Raw genomic sequence first — 19,254 nt, forward strand, 5'->3', positions numbered from 1 at the left:
CAGGCCTCCAGTGCATCCCGCAACCCAAGGAGGCCCTGGTGGAACGAGGAATGTAGGCGGGCTCGAGAGGCCCAGAACAAGGCGTGAGGTGTCTGTCCTTCGCCGGTACCCCACGTCAGATAATCTCATTTCCTTTAAACGGGCAAAAGCTCTTGGGAAGCGTGTGCGTCGTGAGGCGAAAAAGGAGAGTTGGCGCGCCTTCCTCACTTCCATCAACTCATACACCAACACTCACAAAGTCTGGACACGAATACGCAAACTAAAAGGACAACAGACACACAGCCTGCCTCTGGTTAGCACAACAGGGGACACACTCGAAGACCAGGCCAACACGCCTGCACAACATTTCGAACACGTGTCCAGCTCAGCACACTACACCAACACTTTCATTACACCCAAAGCATTATCTGAGAAGAAGACCTTGCGTGACAGTAATAAGCCGAACTAATTTATAACACCCCCATTTCACTTCATGAGCTGAAGGTCGCACTCGGTACTTGTAAACCTTCAGCTCCACGTGCACACAGGATTTTATACACATTGATACAACACTTACATGCAGACACACTTGAAACACTTCTTCACCTCTACAATAAATTATTTCTTTCGGGGCACATTCCACGCTCTTGGAGGGAGGCCATAGTAGTGGCTTACCTAAAGGAAGGGAAGGACCCTTCCTCTCCCGGCAGTTATCGTCCCATTGCCCTGACAAGCTGCCTGTGTAACTTCCTCGAGAAGATGATAAACAGGAGATTCCTGTACTTCTTATAGTACAACGCTCTTCTCGAGAGCTGCCAGGCAGGCTTTAGGGCGGGGTGATCTACCAACGATCAACTCATTGCATTAGAGTCATTTATCAAAGATGCTTTCCACCACAAGCAGTACTGTATGACAGTATTCTTCGATCTTGAAAAAGCGTACGATACCGCGTGGCGGGACGGCATGCTAAGTGACCTGAAGTCCTTCGGCATGTCGGGTAACATGCTGAACACACTTGCCAGCTACTTGCCTGAAAGAACGTTTCGCGTGCGAGTTGGAACTGTACTCTCAAGGGTTCATGTGCAAGAAAATGGCGTGCCGCAAGTGGGAGTTTTGACTTGCACTCTCTTTATTGTAAAAATGAATTCACTCAGAAAGGCATTGCCACCATCAATTTTCTGCTCAATCTATGTTGGCGACGTACAATTATCCTTTAAGTCTTGTAACCTGCTATCTGCGAGCGCCAAGTCCAGCTTTGTGTTAACAAGCTATCTGGCTGCGCAGATAGCAACGGTTTTAAATGTAATCCAGGAATGTGTACTTGTGTTTTGTTTCCGAAAAGGCGTGGCATTCGGCCGGATCCAGACATCAAACTCAATGGTGTCTCAATTCCAGTCAGAAATGAACACAAGTTTTTAGTTGTAGTCCTTGACAAAAAGCTCACATTTATTCCACATATTAAACAACCTAAACATAAGTTCTTGAAGGCAATGAATATACTCAAGGGTCTGTCACACTCTTCGTATGGTGCTGACAAACAACTTCTTTCACGTGTTTTTACTAGCCTGATAGGTTCACGTTTAGACTATGAAAGTGTTGTTTATGGGTCAGCAAGTAAAACATCGCTCAAAATGCTGGACCCAGTGCTTCATCGGGGGCTCCGCCTGGCATGTGGCGCCTTCCGCACTAGCCTGGTCGAAAGCCTCTATGTGGAGTGTAACAAGTGGAACCTACTACGTCAGCGAGCTTACACAGATCACCTTTATGCTTTTATAACTTCATCCATGCCTCACCATCCGTTTAAATCTGTTTTTTATGATACATCCATGACTGAACTCCTTTTAAATCGACCATCGTTCTCTGCGCCCTTCTCTTACAGAGTTAGAGAGCAAGAGTAAGAACTTGCTGTCTCCCTTTTAAACACCATCCAAACTTCTGTAACAGATTTTATTGCACCATGGCATCTGCGCCCTGTATCATGCGAGACATCGTTCACACATGTGGATAAAAACCGAGCTCCCACATGTGCAACTCTGCAGCATTTCTTGTATTTGCAGCAGCAGTATGAGTGTTCTGAATTTTAAACGGACGCCTCTAGAACTGCCACCTTTGTGTCCTGCGCGGCGCATGGGCCCGGCCTTAATGTCACTACAACTCTGAATAGTCATACTAGTATCTTTACGGCAGAGGCTTACGGTGTACTTTTTGTTGTCAATCATATACTTCAAAGCCTTATCCCACAATCCATTATCTATACAGATTCCCTTAGAGTTGTGCGGGCATTGTCGTCAACGAAGTCTTCGAAAAATCACATTGTAAATCTGATCGTCAAGAAGGGTATTATGTCTGGGTATGTCCGCAAATTTGAACTTGTCCTTTGCTGGGTCCCTGGCCACTGTGGTATAGCCGGGAACGAAGCCGCGGATCGAATGGCTGCTGCTGCTACACGCTCGAATGCAGTAGACATAAACACATTACCCTACCCCGGCGTGAAGCCACACAACTAACAACAACTTCGCAAAACATGAAAAACACATTATAGTGAACAAACAGACAACACGTTACACGTAATAAAACCACACTTGGGACCGTACACCTCCGATACACGCAACAGATACATAAAAGTCGCCTTGACTAGATTAAGTATAGGCAACACGCACGCAACGCACTCGCACCTGCTCACTGGATCTCCAAGACCTCTGTGCAGCAGGTGCGGAGAGGCCTTTTCTGTGATCCACATTCTCATTCAATGCAAGGCACTTGACAAAACACGACACAAACATTTCCCTGAAGTATACAGACGACACATTCCACAGCACCCTACATACTTTTTAGCCGACGAACCAATGTTTCCTCGTCAACGTGTTTTTCAATTTTGAGCTGAGGTAAAATTACTGCAGCTCTTGTCATATCACGTTAATTATCCCGGCCCTACACAACAGCCATCTCCATTGTCTTTTGTTTTGCGTCTTTTATGTCTACTCACACGTTTTAGTATTTACAGACTCATCAACCATTACATAACTTCTTCTTTGCCCTTAGTCGGCCATGGGCCATTAAAACCAAACCATCATCATCATCAAAGATCTTGTGACTGCTTATAAGTTAAAACTAAAAATACCTGTTTGCTGGATCCCTGGACACAGTGGCATTCTGAGCAATACAATTGCAGACCGGAATGCCACTTTGGCGGCCCTCCATACGGGTGTTGACATACAGCAGGTCCCTTACCTCGATTTGAAACCAGTTATCCGAAGGGGAAAGGAGAATCCGTAAACACTGGAAGCACACGTGGGACACACACACAGGCAACAAGCTCCACTTAATAAAACCACACCTGGGAAGCTACACAAAAGAAAAACAAAACAGATTCACTGAAGTATCGATGTTCAGACTGCGCATAGGTCACAGGTACACTCCCACCAGTTTGTGACAAGTGTGGGGACCGGCTCTCAGTCCTCTATGCGCTAATGGAGTGCGCCTCCTACGATCAGGTTTGACAACGACACCTTCCTATAATGTATAAGTGTAACATCTTGCAACCTTCACTGTGTTTAAGAGATGAACCTAGTTTCCAAACAAATGTCTTTTACGCTATCTTGCGCACAATAAGTTTTTAAAGCTCATTTCGTACAGTGCATGACCTTGGAGCCTACGAGCATCGAGCAAGGCCTTGATGTTTCCTTTGTTAACACAAGGGGGCCAGCTCGCGTAGCATGCTCTTTGGCTTGCTCTGTGCCACGTTCCATCTATACCTCCCTTAATCATTATATCCTCATGTTTTAGTTCACGGGCCCCCTACACCAATATATACAGTATTTTGGAATATATCATACTCGTGTCATACATATTTTATGATCAAACATGATTGTTGAAAGACCACGTAACGTGGTTCTGGCGCTCTTTGGTCTTAATTACCCTTGCGCCAATAAGCACAAACATACAATACAAAATACACTTTCTTTAGTTTATCGCGGAACAAACCATAGTTATGCTGCACTGAACGATTTGCAAAGTTGAGTTCAAAGTCTTCAGAGAAGCTGTGCAACAAACCGCTTAGTTCTTCAGTGTTGGTTCGGCTGTAGGTAAAGATATGTTTCTTAACTTTAGATTTGTCGGTACGTGGTAGCGACAACGAGAAATGTACGGCGTTATGGTCACTGAGTTCGTCCAGTATGTTTGTTTTAGCAAGCTGTGGGTTATTTTTGAGTACAAGATCTAGTACGTGGCCGCCACGCCTCGGTTCCTGTACGAGTTGTTTGATATTACAATAATGAAGTAAGCGCAGAAAGCTTAGTTGTTCATGGTGATTAGGTTGAGCACGAACGGTTAGGGAGGCCCAGTCAATACCAGGATAATTAAAGTCCCCGGCAAGAATTAGTAGACAACTCGGGAACTTGAGAAAAACGGTGTCGATCGAATCCTTAAGAATTTCTACGAAATGCTGCTGGCTATCAGGTGGCCGGTAGCAGGCACCGATGACCCAGTGAACATCTTCAAATAGGAAGAAACCGAAACGATTTCAAGAGGGGAGGAAATGGAAATAAGTGGTGGGTGATAACTAGAATTTACGCCGATTATAACTCCTCCTCCTCGGCAGCCCACCCTATCTTTGCGAAACAGCGCAAATGACGAGGGAAGAGTTAAGTCTGTTTGGAACATCTCCGGATAGTCATGTTTCGGTGCCTACAAATATATCAGCCGAACACGTGAACAAAATAGCGTTGAGGGTGTCAATTTTGTTATAGATGCTACGAAAATTTGCAACGATCAAGGATGCCGGTTTGCTTGACTTAGTTTTGTTAAGTGGCTCTTTAGAGGTTCATTGTGGAGAGGGTGCTTTCGTTGAAGCCACCTTGACAACGCAGTCATATGCAGCATTATAACAAAAAGTGGAGTTGTCCATGTGCAGTTTGTTAAAGCGCACGGTGTATTTCTCGGTGCTTTTTCTGTGCGATTTCGCGTAATCGAGCAGATTTTTCCGGGCAAGCTGTAACTTGGGTGAAAAATCTTCTTCTAGCCAGACTTTGGGCGCTTCAAGATTTTTCAATTTTGAGGCGTTACTTAGGGCTTCCAGTTTTGATTTAAATTTAAGAAATTTAACAATGATCGGACGGTGAAAGCCAGGTCGGGGTTTTCCTAGTCTATGGGCTCTCCCAATGTCTCCAGCTTTGATTTCAAGGTGGGTGGAAAAAAAAAGCGGCCCGCATTTTCCCACGGGGGGAACTCAGTAAATGCGTCGCAGAGTGGCTGGGGTATCGCGTGAATGTTGCGTAATTGGGTATGGTTTGGGAATGCTTAATTGTTATTTCGTCTTTATTATTCCTATTTATTGAATGAAGGAGAAGCGAAGTTCAAGGAATGTAAAGATAAAGTCTGTCTTTATTGCTTGGTGCCTTCAAGCAAAGCGTCAAGTCAACCGAAAGCCAAGCAAAGACGCCCTTGACTGAATTCCGAACGCGCGGTCCGCCGCTTATATACACACCACCCGCGTTCGAGGGAGAAGAGTACGGGGGAGAGACGCTTCATGCGCACACTTCCGTACACAAGCGCGCAAACTTTCCACGCACCCATCACGCCGTTATCACGTGTACACGCCCTGCCGCCGTTATTGTTGAGCGCAACGCAGCGCACGGGTAGCTACGACGCATGCGCGCACAGACGCGCTCCCCCCGCACCGCCGCAGCTGTTGTTGAGAGCGAGGAGGGTACGGGGGAGAGAAGCGCACCTGCGCCTCGACGCGAGGCGCATGCGCAGTGAGCGTGTGGACGGCGCCGACAACATCGACGAGTGACATCGCGAGCTTAAGCAATGCTCCGCATTTAAAAAAATCTTTGACAACACGTCCCGATTCCGCACATCCTTCATTTTCATCTTCAGGAAAGCCTTTAATGATAAGGTTATTACGCCTCATACGGTTGTTAATTTTATCAACGGCATCCGAAAGACCTTCATTTGTTTTACAAACGTTCGCCTTAATGTTTGCACGGAATCAGCCACTACGTCAAAAGTTTTGTGGAATTCTGACACGCTGTTGACTGTTTTTTTAAATCAGTCCAACGGGGCTCAATGCTGCTGATTTTCTGTTTGATTGCGTTCAAATTAGTCGTCGTTTCTTCATGGCAGTTCTTTAACAAAGTTAGAACATCCTAGATCTTAGGCTCTGGGTTGGATTCAACGTCCCCTGCACAAAGCAGGAGCGATGCCAAGCATGCGGAGAGCAGTAGTGTCGAGGGCCTCGGACCGAGAACGCTGAATAAATTCATTCCGGCGGCAAAATGGCTCTGAGAGAGGCACTGTAGCGAACGACGGGCAAAAAAAGCTGCCGATGCGGACCCGATAGGTGCACAAGTCGAAACCCATGGGAACAATAGGGGGCATAAGCGGCCATAGATGCTTTCGGTAGAAGAATTGAGTGGAAAACTTCCTACCTAGAAAGGCAGAACACAGCTGTTACACAGATGCCACTTGTGGCCGGAGATTCGTAAGGGTTGGTGCGTCGCTAGGGGTTTTATAGTGACCTGGTTGCACCTGACGTCAGAAGATCAGACACGACCTGATTTTTCATGCTACTGGGCTGGATGGGATGATAGTCGATATCTTCCATCGGTAATCAGCGGCCAGGCGGCAAGGAGCAGTAGGCACGATGCAAGGCCTTTCTTGCTAGAAAGGGAGAACGCAGCGGTTACACAGCTGCCACTTGTGGCCGCTAATCCCCTTGACTGATTGTCCGTTATTTCGATAGAAAAACTCACGCGTACACACAATACAGTTTAAATTCCTTAGAATGAGACATGCCTAGTGATTGTCATATCTCACTTTATTTTGTATAAACATCAACTTGGTTTCAGCCTTAAATACGGTTGCATTAGTGTTAAATTTTAAATTATCCGCTGGGATCTTCAATACATGTGTTACTTGATAGGTGGCCGATTGCTTGCCGTAATTAGTCCTAGTTTTAGGTGTACGTCTTACTGGTCGCCTTACACATAAGCGATGCGTTTTGCGTCATGATCTACGTATAACTTGTTTTTGTGTACCATTTGGACAAGTGTAAAGTAATGCAGCTGGTCAGCTCTAAGTATTGAGTGTTTTGAAACCAAAGGTGAAGTTGGCAGGTCTTGAAATTTCCCTTGAAAATTTTCGAAACACCGTAATACCTTTTTTAGATGTGACTGCATCTCATTCTCTCGCCTTGTCCCTCCATACTGCGTTGTTGTTGTCCGTCCACACCCCTCCCCATTCTCCTCGCCGTGCGAGCTCCGCTCTCCGCCGCTCAACCCTCTCCTCTCCGATAGCGAACACTCTCTCACGAGGGGTGTTAAAAATATTAGAAGAGGAAGAGGTGGCTACTAGCAGCTGCCCTCAACTATCACCATCAATGCATTTGCAAAGTACCTAGAGTCACCGCTGGCCCGATCACAGGCTGTGTTTGTCCGACACGCATTTTCGTTTTTCGGCACTAATTGGTCTCGTATCCGGCGCCCGCAGGTCATTTTTGCCAATTCTTTACTTCATCCATTAAACACCACGCTCCTATCAGTCCCCCTCTTGCAGTCTCAACCCACAGTAGTGGAGGTTTCTTTTGATAACATTTTCCCAAAACATGCTAAGTTGCTTCCAACCAACTTAATTAAAAACATTCTCCTGGCTCACCAATCCGAATACCCATCGCACGTGGTTATTGCAACCGACGCCTCTGGAAAAAATGAGAAAGTTGGGGTGGGTATCTTCTCTCAGGCATTGGATCGGTCTTTTTCATTGCGTCTACCCGATTATATACCCATATTTTATGCAGAATTTCTGGCTATTCTTCTTGCTGTTCTGAAACTAGATTCGGCGCAATCTTCAGTGATGATACTGACGGATTCCCTCTCCGTGTGCATGGTCCTTTCTTCAGAAACTGTCAGTCCCATGCTTAAAACTTTGTACTCCTTCGTTCCCACGTATGTGCGGGCAATTAGGCTTGTCTGGCTGCCTGGCCACTGTGGATTAGCCCTTAATGAAGCCGCGGATACATTAGCGAAAATGGCATTGTCGTTACCTATTGTGGAGGTGCTTCCCCCGTTTGCTTGTGTGTTGTTAGCCCGTTATCGACAATACCTGTTGGCCCAGGACGTGTCCGATCACGGGCTGCACACCTCTCCGGAACTCGACCACCTCAGGTTTCGGTGGAAAAGAAGCCTCTGCCTAACTCGCTCGTGCGAAGTTTCGCTGACTTCGTTTCGGTGTGGTGTTCCCCCACTTAACAGGTATCTTTACCGGGCAGATCTAGCAACCTCACCCTTGTGCCACTTCTGCCATGAAATTGAATCGGATGAGCATTTCTTCCTTTTTTGCCGCCGATTCTCGCATCACCGGAGAAGACTGCTGGAGGGTCCCCTGCGGCGTCTTGGAATGCCACTAACCTTGCCAGTGCTTTTGTCGTTTGGAGGCACACAGCTAGGGCACTGCCATGGGGATGTCTGTCAAGCCATTCATTCCTTCATTTCAGAGACAGCTCGTCTGCCTTGTTAAAATGATTCTGATCAGGCTCTCTCACTCCTCATTCTCCTTCTATTTCTGTCTTCAACCTATAGTCTAAATTCTTTCTTCGACTGCACCTTTTTGCCTATCTGGTTTTTTAGTTAAAAAATACACTCTTCTTGGACAATCCCCCTGAGTGGGTATGCGCCACTTTATGGGCCACCACCACCACCATCACCATCATTGTACAGTCCCATCCGCCATTAAAACGAATCACCCACGTCCCGCCGTCCCCGCCGTGGTTCTTCAACAAAATGGTGCCGTGACCAGGATCAAAGGATAACACAGTTGAAGACCTGAGTGCGCACCGCCCCACAACGATGACGTGAGTGACCGCAACGATGGGACTGAACTGTTACCGCTGACCATTGACCGCAAGCGTCCACAGGAAAAATTAAGGAATTGAGGACGAACCAAACGTGCCTGTACCGAATCCCACGCCCTCAACCAATTTACCGATTCTTGACGGACGCCTTGTGGAAACCAGTGAAAGTCAACGACAACGGCTTCGACCTTTCACCTCATCGATTCTTGGCGAAAGCCTTTTGGAGACTAACGGACAACTGCTTCGATTCCACCGACCATGACCCTTCTCGACGACCAACCGACACTAACGACGCCGAGCTCGGGCATGGAGTCTCTGTACGAACGACGAACCCTCATCCGAAACGACACAATTGCAGTGATTAAGGACATCAGGACAGAGATGAATGCTGCATCCCCATCAATTGGTAAGCTGATTTTGCTCAAGAAAAGTCTAATCGAAAACCACGTGATTATAAAGAAGCTGGATAGCAGGATTGAAGAACTTGTCGCCCTGGATGATTTAGAGAAAGAATGTGAAGCATCATATGAATTCGAAGACTCTATCCTGCTGACAAAATTTAGAATGGACCGATTGTTCCCGGAACTGCACAAGCACTCTACCGACAACACTGTAAAAATAACCCGGAGGAAGAGTATGATACCGTAAACATTAACGCGTCGGCCTTGCAGAACTTCGACCTTCCAAACAGAAACAGTTGTTTGACGACGGCATTGAAAGAAGCTTATCAGGAACCAAAAGTCACCCAACCAGCTGCTTTCTTACAAGAAATTATCGCATCAACTGACAAAGTAGAGGCAGCCATTTCTGTTGATTGCTCAGACAATTTCCCTGCCAAAGATGAAGTTTACCGAACTAGTCATAAGAGTAACGACAACGCAGTGGGGGCATCTGACCAGTCGTCTTGTTCGTGGAGTCCTCCCGAGGCGGGGAGATCAGCGCTCCAGGAACGACTTAGTGAAGGCCCACAAAACCACAGGTTAAGAAAGGAGCACATCATAAATATCGACAACCTAAAGGAAACCTAGGCTCACCCATGGAGACGCCTAATAAATGCCATCACAGCAGCACGCCTTCAGAGGGCATTTCGTTTACCAAGGTACAACGTAACAAACATCTGAAAACCCCTACGCCCAAACGAAGGCCGCGCAGACGGCATAACGGAAATGCCCTACGATGTGCAGGCGAAAATTCCCCAAACACGGCTTCACCAAAGCAGGTGACGAAAGGCCGACTGATCGGTAAAACGAAAAAGAAAAGAGAAGCATCAAGAAGAAGGATCGTTCTACACATGGAAAGAGTGAGGCAGTACGTCAATTCCTCGACACGAAAAATGATCCTACGCTCATGCCACACGAAGCATACGCGAACACTGCCAGCTCACCCAGGAAAGACGATGGCCAAGACAAGCCGCGTGCCCTGGCCCAAGTCAACAAAACGCGTGTGCCACAGAAGACGGAAACATAGGTGGAAGCAGAAGAATTAACAATTATTGTGCGGCTAACACGGACCTGACATCGTTTCTGATCACAACGGACTGTTTAGTGAACATGAACAATGGTGTTTTTTGCGTTGGCTACAGCTGAAAAGTTAACTCCTCATATTAAGTTAACGTCCTTCCACTTATCGGCCGGCCGGGAGGATGTTAAAAATATTAGAAGAGGAAGAGGTGGTTACTAGCAGCTGCCCTCAACTATCACCATCATTGTACAGTCCCATCCGCCATTAAAACGAATCACCCACGTCCCGCGGTCCCCGCCTCGGTTCTTCAACAAGGGGCATTGAATTGGATTCGATTGGGCTGGCTTGGCTTGGATTGGATTGGATTGGATTGGATTTGGATTGGATTGGATTAAAGTGTATTGTGTTGGATTGTGTTGCGTCATAGCCGCGCCACGTTGCGTCATTGCCGCGGTCGTTCCAGCACCCGCGTTCCGATTTCCATCGATGCGTTGAATGGAGCCTAACAATTCTGCTATCGCCCGCGCAACCGTAACAAGCACCGATCACTGTGATAACAGGAATGCTAGCACCACTGAAGACAAGGCTGCGAAGCGCCGGAACGTGCTGCTGAACGCAAACGATTGAAGCCAGCAGCCGATTCCAAACTTCGTAAACGTGATACCGAACGCAAATGGTTGAAGCGAGCAGCCGATGCTGCACTTCGTGAACGTGAAGCCGCTGCCGTACGCGGGAAGCGAGCGGGCGATTTCTCGCACGTTTCACGCAATTAGAGAATCAACCCAACGGAAACGCCAAGTGAATCCCCAAGATGCGTCGCATCTCCACAGGGTTCCGCTCGCGGGAAGGTGGGGTAATTTTGCAGGACAACAAACTTGTTCTTATTATTTTGTGAGGTTGTTCGCCACACCAAGATTTTGGATGTTATTTCTGAATAGAATAGAGAATAATACATGTTTCTTTATAACCAATGCGGTATTAGGTGTGATATTTTATAAAGGCATCCAAATGTTGTGTGCCAGGGCCGTAACTAAATGATTTACGTGTACTGACCAGTTTAACTGCTCTTGGAACCAAACACCAAGGAACTTTTGTTCACGTACCGGTGCAATAATATGACTTTCGTAGATTTTTGTCTACGTTTAAGAGCTCATTGATTGGTCGGAAAATTATATTGGTTTCCTTTTGGCATTTAATCGCAGCTTGTTTTGTTGTAACCAGTTCGAAAGATGCACCAGAGATTCGTTTACAATAGATTCCAGAAATCCTAAACAGTTTGATGAGAAAAAAATGTTCGTGTCATCTGCATACATCATAATATCAGGAGATTCTGGTATATTAGGAATATCATTTATGTACACAAAGAAATAATAACGGGCCAAGTAGGGATCCTTCATTTCATTTCGGCAGATAATATGTCATTCATGCCAACTATTTGATATCGACCATACAAATAGTTTTCCACAATTTTTATTGCAATCCTACGAATCCCGCAGCTAGAAAAACTTTTTAACAGCAAATCAAAATGTATTGAATCAAATGCACTTTGATTATCTAAGAAAAGACCAAGTGTGTACTTTATGTTTTCCATGTTTACGATTGTCTTTTTCTTAATGTATGCCTGAGCTTTTTCAGTTGACCTATGCTTTTGGGAGCTGTATTGGTGTGTTCCTATCATTTGATGCTTGTCGAACAAAGAAGTGAGTCGCTCATAAATTACACCTTCGAATATTTTAGATAGAGTTGGAAGCACCGACACAGGACGATAGTTGGACAGGTTATTACGCTCACCACCTTTGAAGATAGCAGTGACTTTGGCCAGTTTTAACTGTCTGGGAAAATTCCCTGTGATCAAGGTGAGGTTAATAATAAAGGATAAAACGTCGCATAACAAGGGTGATTTCAGTTTTAACTCTGCGGGCCCTATTTCATCTATTCCAGATGCTACATTGGTTTTAAACTTGCGGATTAAGTTTCCGATCTCAACTAAGTCTGTTGGTCGCATAAAGATGGACTGAGGCACACCGGGGCCATCGTTTAACGCGTTGTTTGCACTAATACTAGGTCTTTTGTGCGAGCCCGCATTTATAAAGTGGGTGTTGAAAGCATCGACTAATCTCTTTCCTGCAAGGGCTTCACCGTTTACTGTTAGTTCTTCGATACATCCAATACTTGTACTTTCGCCACTCAAAGCGTTCACTACCTTCCAGATTTTGCGTTGGCTATCGGAGATCCTTTTAAAGGTCTTTTGGTAATAATCTTTAGTTGCCTTTATTAAATCTGACGTCAGCGTATTTCTGTATTTTTTGTACTTTAAAAATGCTGCAGGTTCTCGCAACCGAACAAAGTCATGATATAACTTGTTTTTAGATTTAATTCTCTCGTAAACACTCGTGGTTGTCCGTGGCCTTCGGCAACTTTTAATGGTCCGGTAGGAGAGCCTCTGTTAAAGGAAAACTGCATTGTAGCTTGTACGCAAGAACCCGAGAAACATATCATATGCAGGATCAGGATCGGTTTGGTTATAAACACCGCTCCAGTCATGCGTTCCTACTAATGTATAAAAGTGTTCCTGGGCCTAGATATTCTTTTTGCATCGAAGGCGGGTCAGAGTTGTAACTTTACATTGACTACTTTCTAACGGAAGAACACATAATACGGGAAGGCGGTGACCTAAATCGTACAATATTATTCAGCTTGTAACGCTATCTGAGCAGGTATTTGTTGCACAAATATCAAGGAAAGTGGTCCCTATATTGGAGAGCCCACTACGTAAAGTTATATGATTAGTAAACCGATGAGCTCATAGAACTCTTAAATGCTTGGCTGTACGGGTCATCCGACCTCATATCGATATTTATGCCGCCAATAGTAATGTAGGAAGCATTGCAGAAGGTTTCCGATCCTAGCGTTTTGTCTAAAAACTGTAGAAACTTGGTTTTATGCTCGTGCGGTGTTGTGTACACAAGACTGATTGTGGACTTTCCAAAACGCATCGTCAAGATTTCTATGTCTGCATTGATAGGAGAAAAAAATTCTACTAATTCATATTTTAGAGTATCTTTAAATTAAATAGCCAGTCCTCCACCTTTCTTTTGTTGTCTGCAGAAAAGTTCGATACGGCAGCCAGGAAAAAAAGGTACATCGGCTTTGTCCCTAATCCATATTTCAAATAAAGCTATGACATCAAAATCAATTGATACTGACTGCAGAAAAGTGCTAAAGTTATCACCTTTGTTTCTGATACTTCTACAGTTTACATGTAGTATGGTGAACGATTTCTTAGTAGATGAAAATTTCGACTTAAATTCCGAAATAGTGTATTACTTGCAAGTCATTGAAGCACATCAGAGCGAAATATCGAGCGATTTATTTGCGCATTGGGCCAGGTTACCTTCATGAGCTAAATGAATCACAGGCGCGTCTTCGTCCTTGCGCACCAGCACCCTTCCATTAGTTGTCCATGCAAATTTCCACCCTACTTATTTCTTTTTTTCAATGGCAGCCGAGAGCAAACCTTTTTTTTGGGGGGGGGGGGGGAAGTAGGGGTTAAATGTTTGTTCACAAAGAGCGGCGTTTTTTGCCCGCATCCAAGGATAGAGCAGCCCACTCTCTTTTTTCTGCACTTTGCCAGCATGTCATTGCGCTTGCTCCGTCGAAAAAACGCGCAAATATGTTTTTCCCGCCCCGCTTTGGGGTGCGAACCTAGTGACAAATATTGATGTCAGTAGCGTCTATGCTCTCACCCACTGCTTCCCCAATTTTTTGCACGAAAGACAGCTTTTCGGGAGAGCGTTTCGAACTCACGTCACTAGCCTAGAATAATCTTCTTGGACCTATAGTGTTCTGGATGTAATTGGACAGTTCGACAAACACGCGCACCCAAATATAAAAGCGCGCAGAGTAGAAGCCACGGTATCTGATTCGCTGACACCGGCCTCCGCACGTTACTTCGTCGACTGCGGCTTCGCCGCTGATATATTCTTTGGGTTGTTAGGATAGCACAAGTTCACTCCAATAAACTTGTCTCTTCTTCAAGACAGCTGCGTCGCCTGTGGCTACGTGACAATATGGCCATTGTCTGTAGCAATGAACGAATTGCCTGAATACGCCCACGTACTCACAATAAGTAGCAACCCCATAAAGTAATTTACATTTATCACCGCTGCCCGCCAGGACCGGTATCTCAAGGTTGTCGCGTATTTGTCCATGTTTCAGCCAGTCGATCAATAGCAATTCCTGTAAAAACAGGATGTGTATTTATAAAGGCAAAAAAAGAAAGGACTGAACGCAAAATAACCAGGACTAGTATTAAAATTATATATAGATGAATTTTGGTAGCCAATGTACTTCCTAAGCATTCAGCAATCTTTTCGGTGTCCTTGACACGCCAGAGGGACTTACAGCAGTGCATTGTTTTTCCGAACGTACCTTCTCCGATCTGTATCCTGCTTCTTGCGCTTCACCCACTAGAGCGCACTCATCCTTCTTAGTTATCTCATAGCTTCCTAATAAAACAACGAGAGGTACAAAATATATTTGCCAGAAAATTTGTAAAAATTCTGCTCACACCGGTAGGATACAACACACGAAAGAAAATTGGCAATAATTCAATTAATTCTCTTAGACGTGCCACACATTTGGCATGAAAATGTACGCTGTTCTGTTGCTCAAAGCCGCTGTGATGGTTAAGCGTTCCTAGGACTTCTAAAAAAGTGATTAAAACTGAAACTGACGCTAATTTCTAGCAACCATTTTGAGCCGCCACCCTATTTAAGCATTATACGCAGTGACACACGTGCCAAGGCTGGCTTAATCACGCTTTCTCCTGTACAAGCAAGCACCTTCTTTTTTTGATTGCGCTGCTGAAGAAGTGAACGCATTTGTGATCCGCACTAACATACGTTTGTGCCTATATTATGTCCCTGTTGGCTGGTGCTTTCGTTCGGCAATTCAGGCGCTTTGTTTTCCTAAATGAGCCTGTAAGGGATCCAGGTGCCAGCGACGCGGAATATGTCGAACGCGGAGGGAGCGGCAGGCCCGGGAAGTGGGAATGAATGACTTTACGGCAGCCAGCCTGTCAAGAGCAAGCGGTCTCTGGGTCATGCCGTTCGCGGAAGGGCACATCGTCTGGGGTCGCAGCTGCGCTGTCGCGTTGTTTTGGCCGAAGTGCGTGGTGTAGCCGTGGAAAACATTGGTAGACTGGCGACTCAAATGGAACCCCGGGGGCATGGCGGCCGCTGGCTCGGGACTCACCGCGGTTTCCATTAGCAGGTTGTAAAACCATTTGGTCCGTCGAGCGGCTGGAGACGGGGAGCGTGGAGCTGTCAACTGTGGTTCGACAGTGGCCGATTTACGGCGATAGCTTTCCTTTTGTTGGCCAGTGCGCGCGTCGAGTGGAGGCTTGCGAGGGGGCGCGCGTTGCGGCCCGGGATGGGCGCGGCAGAGGCGACGCCTGAGCCGGCCGCCGTGTCCTTTTGTCCCTACGCGCTGTTTCTGGCCCACGGTCCAATTAACGGGGCATCGCCTGTCAACGGTGGAGAATCTTGGGGACGCGCCGGGTCGTTAAGACGGATTTTTATGGGTTTCAGCTGGCTTGAGTAGCTGTCCGGTCTCGGACGAGATGCGTGGGAACAGGCGATGCAGACCAGCGTTCGTGGAAGCGTGTCCCTGGCGCTTGCACGTGTTTTCGCGGGTTTTTGAGTGTTTATCCTGTTTGTTTGGTTTGCTTTTGATCTTTTCCTTTTTTTTTTCTGGAGAGAGAGAGAGTGACCAGTGTTTGAGGGTTACGGGGGGCGTTGCCCACCGTGGTTTAGGCCCGGATTTACTAATCCATCCTATCAGGTGTCCAGGAGATACTGATTGGCCCGTGTATCGGGGGTGGGGCCTAAGTAACCCATTAAAACCACGAGACACGAGGTCTCGGGGTCGAATCCTCAAGGTTTTAATGTGCTATGCACGGCCGGCGTATTGCCGGGCTAGCCAGGTCAGGCTAGGGAGGATCTCACCACTTGGGTAGTTTTAAGGTCAGGGTCCGTCGCTGACGGGGGTGCCGCGTGCACAAAGTCTTAGCTGACCTAGAACCCCATTTTATTTCTTACTTTGTTACTCTACTTCAGTTTGTCAATACTCTGTATATATCTTCTGTGTAAATATAGTTTTTGAAAACCCTCCATCAACCATCGTCGTCGTGTCGTCAAGTGCCGCAACCATCAGGCACCAACGCAGATCTTCAACAACATCTTCAAGGAACAACATCGAACCTGACATTTACTGGCGCAGTCGACAGGATCTGCGAGGCGCGACGACAAGGAGGGCGACGACTGAAGAGCAACAAGTAAGGGGCGCATCTGCAATCGGGGGAAGACATCGTCTACCGGAAGCCCGTGCAGACAGCGGGACGGCAAGTGATTGCAGCTTGCCGGGGACCAGCAGGAGCAACGGGAGCGTCGACACAGCGTCGGCGTCGGAGCGACTACTGGGGAAGCAGCGCATCAGGTGTGTGACTGCGGACACTGACTGAACGCCGTGATCGTGCGGTGAGGAGCAACAGGGAAGAGAGACCACCGGGAAGACGGCGGCGTCTGTCTCAGCGCGTCGTGGGGTGAGTCCCTTTGGCCTTCACCCGTGTGCGATCACTGCCGTTAAGTCAGGGCATGAATTAGCGTAAACTACGATTTAGTTCGTATAGCTAATCATGGTGAGTAAGAATCGCTCAGTCGAAGCGATGGAAGCAGAGCTCAGGGCTGTTCGGGAAAACATTAGGCATTTAGAGCGGGAGCTCGAGCTAATGGAACAGCGCGAAAGAGCCCGGCAGTTGCCGCGGCGGGGAGCGGCGGAACAAAAGCTGTGTGAGGCGACGCCGCATTGTCAGCCGAGCACCGATGAGGCGGCCGTGTCAGAGGAGGGGGGACGCGCGTGCGTCGCACCCGTTGCGGCCGCCGCAGGGGTTCAAGAGCCGCCGCCCGACCCCGCCGCGGGGTGGTCAGTTTATTCAGACCGCGAAAAGGATAGAGCGACCGCACGTGAGTGTCTGGTCTCAAGCCGGTGCGGGATTTCGATACCGGGAGCGGAGCCTTCAGGGCAGTTGGCGAATGCTCAGGAGCCAGGGCTGGCCGACGAGGCCGTAAAAGAGAAGGGTGATGCGACGCAGCATTGTCTGCCGAGTGCCAACGGAGCAGCGGATGTTGCTTTCCCAGCGGCAGAGGTGGGATGCGAATGCGTCGCAGTTGGTGCGGTCGCACCATGGCTTCAGGAGTCGCCGCCCGATGCTGGCTCGGACCGGTCAGTAAATCCAGACCGCGGGCAATCGCAGGAGAACGCAAGCGAGGGTGTAGTCCTACACCACCGTGAGGCTGTAATCCAGGTAATCGAGCAGAAGGGGCAGACTAACGGCGCGGTCGCCGTATCTGAGGCCGCGAAGCGTAGTGATCGCAATCACCGCTCGCGGGGCGATGCAGTGGGCAGGCCGAGGGCTTCGCCAGCGCTCGGCCCGCGAGGAGATCTCGACGATGCGGAGTGTCGGGAGGAGCCAGCTGTCGCGGTTCCGCGAGAGAAGCAGAGCGACAGGGTCGAGCAGGACGCGCTGGTATGGCTAACATGCCCCTCGGGCATTGTTCTGCAGCAAGCAGACGAGAGGCGCGTACAGGGCTCGGCGGAGCAAGGGCACAAGCCGCTCGAAACTGTGCATCGTGTCGCGCCGGTAAGATCGCGTGAACGGGCAGGCGAGCTCAGGTGTTCTTGCAGTGAAGGAGAGACCGACACCTTCAGTGCGGGCAAGCGTTTGTTCGCTTGCAAGGGCTTTCCACGCGAGGTTTCGCATTGTCGAGGCAGGGGTAGCTTCATGCACAAGCGCGGGGAGTTTTCTCCGGCGCAGGTGGAATACCCAGCGGCTGTCAGGCGCTCATTTTGGGTGGCCTGGGGGTATTTCGGTCAGGTGTGGCTTTTCGGTGGCCAGGTTGAGCTCGAGGCAGAGTTGCGCCGACGGGCAGCTCTAGGCGAGGACGGAAGGGTGTCGATTTGTCTGCGCTGTTCCTAAGGGAGCGGCAGTGTTCGCATGCGGGTGCATGGCGGGGGACCCCTACTGTGCAACCGAGAGCTTCGCGTCGCAACAATGACTGGTCGTGCTGCTGAAGAAGACAGCAAACGAGACGTTGCGGACTGGCACCGGCTGTGTTTGTGTTTCGCTAGCGGAGCACAGCGGACTATACGCCGTGTAGCGAGCGTGGTGCTACACCGCACACTTTTTGCATTCGCTTGGAACTCTAATTATTTTGGGGGTTGTCCTTGTCGAAGGGTTGGTGTGTGCATGCAAGCTCGTGTTAGCGTGTTTTCCGGGTACAAGTATGTGAACTGTTTTCACTGTCACTTTGCACGCCTGGATCCTGTTTGTGTTATTCACGTAGTGACCAGTGGGCCCCTACGTGAATCTTGTGACGGGCGTGTAAGGGATCCAGGTGCCAGCGACGCGGAATATGTCGAACGCGGAGGGAGCGGCAGGCCCGGGAAGTGGGAATGAATGACTTTACGGCAGCCAGCCTGTCAAGAGCAAGCGGTCTCTGGGTCATGCCGTTCGCGGAAGGGCACATCGTCTGGGGTCGCAGCTGCGCTGTCGCGTTGTTTTGGCCGAAGTGCGTGGTGTAGCCGTGGAAAACATTGGTAGACTGGCGACTCAAATGGAACCCCGGGGGCATGGCGGCCGCTGGCTCGGGACTCACCGCGGTTTCCATTAGCAGGTTGTAAAACCATTTGGTCCGTCGAGCGGCTGGAGACGGGGAGCGTGGAGCTGTCAACTGTGGTTCGACAGTGGCCGATTTACGGCGATAGCTTTCCTTTTGTTGGCCAGTGCGCGCGTCGAGTGGAGGCTTGCGAGGGGGCGCGCGTTGCGGCCCGGGATGGGCGCGGCAGAGGCGACGCCTGAGCCGGCCGCCGTGTCCTTTTGTCCCTACGCGCTGTTTCTGGCC

Source organism: Haemaphysalis longicornis, unplaced genomic scaffold (assembly GCF_048455015.1).
Source record: "Haemaphysalis longicornis isolate Haplotype H1 unplaced genomic scaffold, Haemaphysalis longicornis Haplotype H1 scaffold_4, whole genome shotgun sequence".
NCBI lineage: Eukaryota > Metazoa > Arthropoda > Arachnida > Ixodida > Ixodidae > Haemaphysalis > Haemaphysalis longicornis.